Below are 6036 nucleotides of genomic sequence, written 5' to 3' on the forward strand. Positions count from 1 at the left end.
GATCTTTCTTGATTGAGGAAAGTACGACTAACGGATGGCCAAATTGTAAGATTTGTTTATTGTCCATGGTCATTTAAATATAATCAAAATCTCTACCTTAGCGGAATTAGTTACATTTTGCTAACATTATAGCACTTTCCAGTTTAACTGGCCAAAAGAAAGTAAATACTAAGATATAATATCATAATAACCATGTTAATAAGATATATTTTGCTGCAGATATAGCTATAGCTACTTTGGCTAAACAAGATATTTCATTTTGATTGTTCATTTAAATAATTCATCATCTGTAAAATTAGTTATAAAACAGATACGGTTACAGATCCAACAAACTCTGTTGCAAAGCAGTTAACTTAAATTTGTTATTTAATGTTAGTCTTATATAATATTTAAATGCCTTTTAAATTTTTGTCATAAATTGTCATAATACTTCCATATCTGTGAAAACTATAACATTTACCAATGTCCTTTTCATTATTATAATTATCATTACCATACAATCCATATAGGCCAAATTTTGATACTATATTATATTTATGTATTTTCTGCTTTGGCAAAACGAACGACAAGGTCCTACCAAGTCTTAGTCCTTACACAGGAGGACGGTTGTAATATAACAAAATATATCAAACTTCTTCTTCTTCTTTGGCACAACAACCGTTGTCGGTCAAGACCTGCTTGTACCCACTAGTGAAGTGAGCTTGGCTTTCAGTGGCTTATTGTTACCATAGCAGGATAGTCAGGCCTACGTATGGGGATACGGTCTAGTTTTGGTCCTAGTTAAGCTGTGTTCACTTTTACTTTCAAAACACCGCCTAATCTGACAGATGATTGGAAGCGTAGAAATGATTTAACTAAACTACATTTTACTATCACTAGTTTCTCTGTATTAAAAAATGTAAAAAAAAATTAAACTATCACAAGTATCTTTACATTCTCAACTGGCCAAATACTTCAATCACAATTTTCAACCGACTAGGGAACAAAAAACTTTTCTTGTACAGCAAGTGCATTTGATACCTTTTCCGCTATTTCTAACTGACTTGCCTGACTTTTCGAAGCACCAAGATCAAGCTACCGTCTCATTGCATGCCGTTTCCGATGGTAGCATTTGCCTCCACTCACCGACAAAAGTGCATAAAAGATCAAAGGGGCCTTTGAGTTCCTTTCAAACTCATCATCCGCCATACCTCCGCACATTAGATGCAACCGACAGGCTCCGCCAGGATATAGCACAATGTGTAGCATCCTTTACCATCAACCTAGATATAAATGGTCCATCGAGACTCGTAGCTTGAAAAACATCATTCAACCTCCGTTCTGATGCTGGCATACCGAGTGTGTGTGTGTTTGTGTATGCGTATGTGGTACTCGTGCGAGAGGTGAATTATGCACTTTTGTTCTTAGACTTCAACGCTTCTGAACACGATTTTTTACTTCTTTTTCTTTTATGTTACGCCTTGTTGTGATACGCAATGGATATCTGTTTCTTGCGCAACTAGTCTTCAAACAGTTTCCATAACAATGAATAAATGTTATACCTAAAAATCGTCCCCAAATGAAGCTTTCCAATGAGCTTGTCAATTTCATATTAAGACATAATTTTCTGTTACTATTCCTTGTACCCAGTGGTCAAATATAAAACATAATAATATGCTTGGCGAGGGCATCAAGATCAGGATTCAAAAATCAATTTAAGTACGTATATTTTTACCACACGTTTTATATAAACTATAAATCAAAAATATTGTTTTGCTTTGTTTATTTTTATGGAGACTTTGGACTTTGGAACCAAAAAGATGCTATTGCCTTACTTAATCTTACTTCGTCGGATGGACAAGAGGTAAAAACAAGGAATTATTATTATATAGTTTATACATGGACTATTCGTACAAGTTATGTGAGCTACGCAGACACTGTTCTTTGTAAGAGTTTTCTTATTTTCTAAGTACTACATGCTCAGGCTTTCGTGCCATTGAAACACCATAAATCAATCTTAATTAAAGCCTCCCAAGGTCTGGTCCACCGTGACATGAAAGTAGTTTGTTTTGACTCGATTTTATATTAATGATGATGAAAACGAGTGAGCTTTTGCTTTATTTTGTCTCTGCATCGTTTTCGTTTGGAATGGTTCCTTCTAAACACATCTCACGACATGGTGCCAGTCTATACTTGTTTTTTAAAAAAAAAGCTATCAATCACGCGACATATGTGATAGATGCTGTAATGCATTAAACAAACTTAAGTTCTTTATAGTTTATTGTTTATAGAAGAAAGAATATTAGTGTAATATAAGTGCATCGCCATGTCGTACATTATAAGTTATGCATTAAGTATTGTTCGATGCAATCCACAAAGAAATATTAAAATTCTGTCGGGCTTTCATATTTCCACCTAAAAACACAAACTTTCATACCATGTAGATCATTTATTGACAATATAGCGCACTTGTTGACTTTTGTAGTCAACAGTTTTGAAATGCACAAGTCACAATTAAAATAGTCCTACGAACAGCACCTTTGACATCACCTACGCAACGTATATTGAATTGTTTTTTAATGTTCACTGAATCCTTCACACACCTGTTCCCGCCAACACCAAACGTGCTTTGAAGCTCGATTTATTATTTGTCCGACAACCACCGTCATTACTATTCAAGCGGTACTTATCCCTAAGAAATATGTGTATTTGATTGTGTATCTTACCTTCATGACCGCTCATGTCGACTTTTCCTATTGTCATGCACCTTAAAATTAAATCATGAATATTGATGAGACAAACTGTTTGAGTATCTTGTCACTATTTTCTATTTTCATGATATACCTTACCGTGAAGCCAATCGTGTTATGTTGCTGCTGGTAAAATATTTCTGTTGCACGGCAATCGTGCGATACCAAAAGGCGAAAAGGTGCGTACCAGCTGGATTTTACCTTTTTAGCCGTTCTTTTTTAGACTAATCGGTTTAAATCATTCATAAAGGAAATGATATGGTGTAAGTCATTTTTAATAAGCCGATCAAAAAAAAGTTTAGGGTATTCATCATTACAACAATCGATAAGCATTTGTACAACAGACGAATGAAAAACTGTCGGGTTTTTTATGAAGCTAAGTTTACACTGACTTCTAATAGAATTAATAGCTGTAAAGATATGAATAACAATAATACCCTCTTTGTAATTACTATGATGCTTCATTGGGCTATTTCGAACCATAGAGCTCTTGGCTTAAGTTATGTAATGCACACAGAACACCCCAACATAGTCGATTTACCTCTAACAACTAATATTGGCGCCCTTTCCGTTTGAAGCTCGTAGGCTGAAATTTCAGCCTGTCAGCTGTTTGCATTGTATAGCAGTTTTCGAGCAGCTATCTGAGGGAGTATAATATACAGGTGGGCTTATCCCTTGGTGTATGAATTTAGAAGACTGATTTTTATCGCTTCTGTTTCTGAATGCAGATTTTAAGAGTGTTTTGAGTATTCGTCAAGCCTCCAGAAAGCTCGTTGGAGCAAAAGTTTTCACTCGTTCTGTCAAAAAGTGATATTCAAATTTGATTATAAAAAAATGCTATGAGACCACCTGGACTGCATACACTTTGATTCCAGATTCGATCACCTGATTTCTTTAATGCACCTTGGGATAAATGTAAACAAAACCGTGTTTTCGAGCAGGTACTCGAATCTAATTCTAAAAAAAATTTCTAGACTGAAAATCGCAGGCTAGTTTTTTGTGTGGTTTTGTATGGATTGTTTACATGATTTCAGCCTTTTTTTTCAGTTGACGACTCCGAACGACTCCGAACGACTCCGAACGACTCCGAACGACTCCGACACCGAATGACTCCGGACGACTCCGAACGACTCCGAACGACTCCGAACGACTCCGAACGACTCCGAACGACTCCGGACGACTCCGACTCCGAAAGACTCCGGACGACTCCGAACGACTCCGAACGACTCTGAGCGACTCCGGATGACTCCGACTCCGGGCGACTCCGAACGACTCCGAACGACTCCGACGACTCCGAACGACTCCGAACGACTCCGAACGACTCCGGATGACTCCGACTCTGGGCGACTCCGGGCGACTCCGGGCGACTCCGGGCGACTCCGGGCGACTCCGTACGGCTCCTGACGATTCCGAACGACTCCGGATATTGCAGCGCGGACCTACCTTCCGGAGTCGATTCCGAATTTATCGGAGTCGGATCGGAGTCGACTCCGGATTTTTGCCAACTTTACCCATCACTAATGTGGACCTCACATATTTCATGCCTTTTCTTGCATGTATGCATGGTTTTACGAGATTATTTCACGATATCGGTCTGCATTTTTAGCAGGATCATAGTTAAAGAATGTCCTCAACGATATATGAGAAAAGTTTTCCGATAAATAGTATAAAGAACTGTTCAAGGGGGTCGCAAAGTCAGGTGATAGGTGAACATAATTTCTACTTGCATGACGTAACGACAACCCCGTCGTGGGTTCTAGTCTAGAATAGATCGTTCCCCCGTAACAAAGGAAAGACTAACCGGCTGCGTAGTATTGAATAAATTCTCGAAAGTATATATGCCTTTTAGTATATGCCGCGATGCCCCCGTAGGACGGTTACGCCAAATAGAAGAAAATGAGGTTTTTTGTGCTGCTTAAAATATGTCTGTTTTCATGAGACATCTAATATCCTACCGACATACATACATACACATACACTTTCTTAAAAATCGACCACACATTATCGTGCAGACTTTTGATAAATAGAATTTTGAATGAAACAAAATAATTAAAACAATGTGGCATTTTAGTTACGTAACTCCTAAAAGTGTCTTAAATGTCACAGTTCAGATTGGGTAACTTTTGTTAAGTTTGTAAACAACCTTTACTAACTAATTTGTCATCGCTAGAGGCCATACCGCGAAATTATTATTTACTACCAGTTTTCCCACGCAAAACCGGTCTTCACAGTGATTCTAACGATTGGGTTGACAACACTCAATGCATAAATTAATAACTGTGCATGTATGTTTGAGCTCTGCCTAAAGAATACAGTGATTTTAATCGAGAAATAAGATCAAAATGTTCTACACAGGTAGAAACAAACGTAGGGGTTCAAAAATTAATTTTATTATGAAGCATAGTTCGTGCGAGAAGTAAAGTAACAAATCAGAGATCCTATCATGCACAGCCAGAGTCACGGATTCCGTTGTTTCCTCCAACTCAGTTTAGTTTATTAAACAGTTGGTTCCTGTTAACCGAGTAGAAAATATGAATCTATTCTACATTTATAATTTTTGTTTTAAATCAGTTGCGTAAAATTATACAAAATTTCATGGATTCATTTGAATAGTTTTTAATCGAACGTATTTTTTATAGCTCCAGGGTTTTTATATTATTTTATTGAAATAATGAAACCCCGAATAATGATGAAACAAAGGAAATTTGAACTCAAAAGTTAAGCAGTTCAGTTTCCTTTGAATCTTGATCCGTTTGCTATGAATTGCAATCCATGAGAATGGATCGTCTGAATCGTTTCAATCGTCAACTACGTCTGAATCGTTTTCAATTACGTCTGAATCATTTTCAGCTACGTTTGGATCGATTTCTGCTACGAGGGGCCTTCACGATTCTAGTTAGTTTTTTGTATGGAGTTTGACAGTTGGAGGCTGAAATCATGTAAACACTCCATACAAAACCACACAAAAAACTAGCCTGCAATTTTCAGTCTAGATTATTCTAGCCACAAAGCTAGATTTAGATTTGAGTACCTGCTCGAAAACATGGGTTTGTTTACATCAGGGGCCTCCAAACTTTTCAGCTCGCGGGCCGCATTGCTTCAAAAATAACTAGGGTAAATGTACCTATAGTGGTGGTAGTACCAATAGTGGTGCTATTGCTCTAAAATGCGGTTCATACGGCAAATTAAAAGTAATTAAGTTATTTAAGTTAGTGTTAAATGTTCTTTAGCCTTTTACAAAGGGTTTAAAATTTAAATGAGGCCATTCCGTTACTTAGTGATCGAAAAATCCATTATTTTGTGAAAT

Source organism: Anopheles arabiensis, chromosome 3, assembly GCF_016920715.1.
Source record: "Anopheles arabiensis isolate DONGOLA chromosome 3, AaraD3, whole genome shotgun sequence".
NCBI classification, from domain to species: domain Eukaryota; kingdom Metazoa; phylum Arthropoda; class Insecta; order Diptera; family Culicidae; genus Anopheles; species Anopheles arabiensis.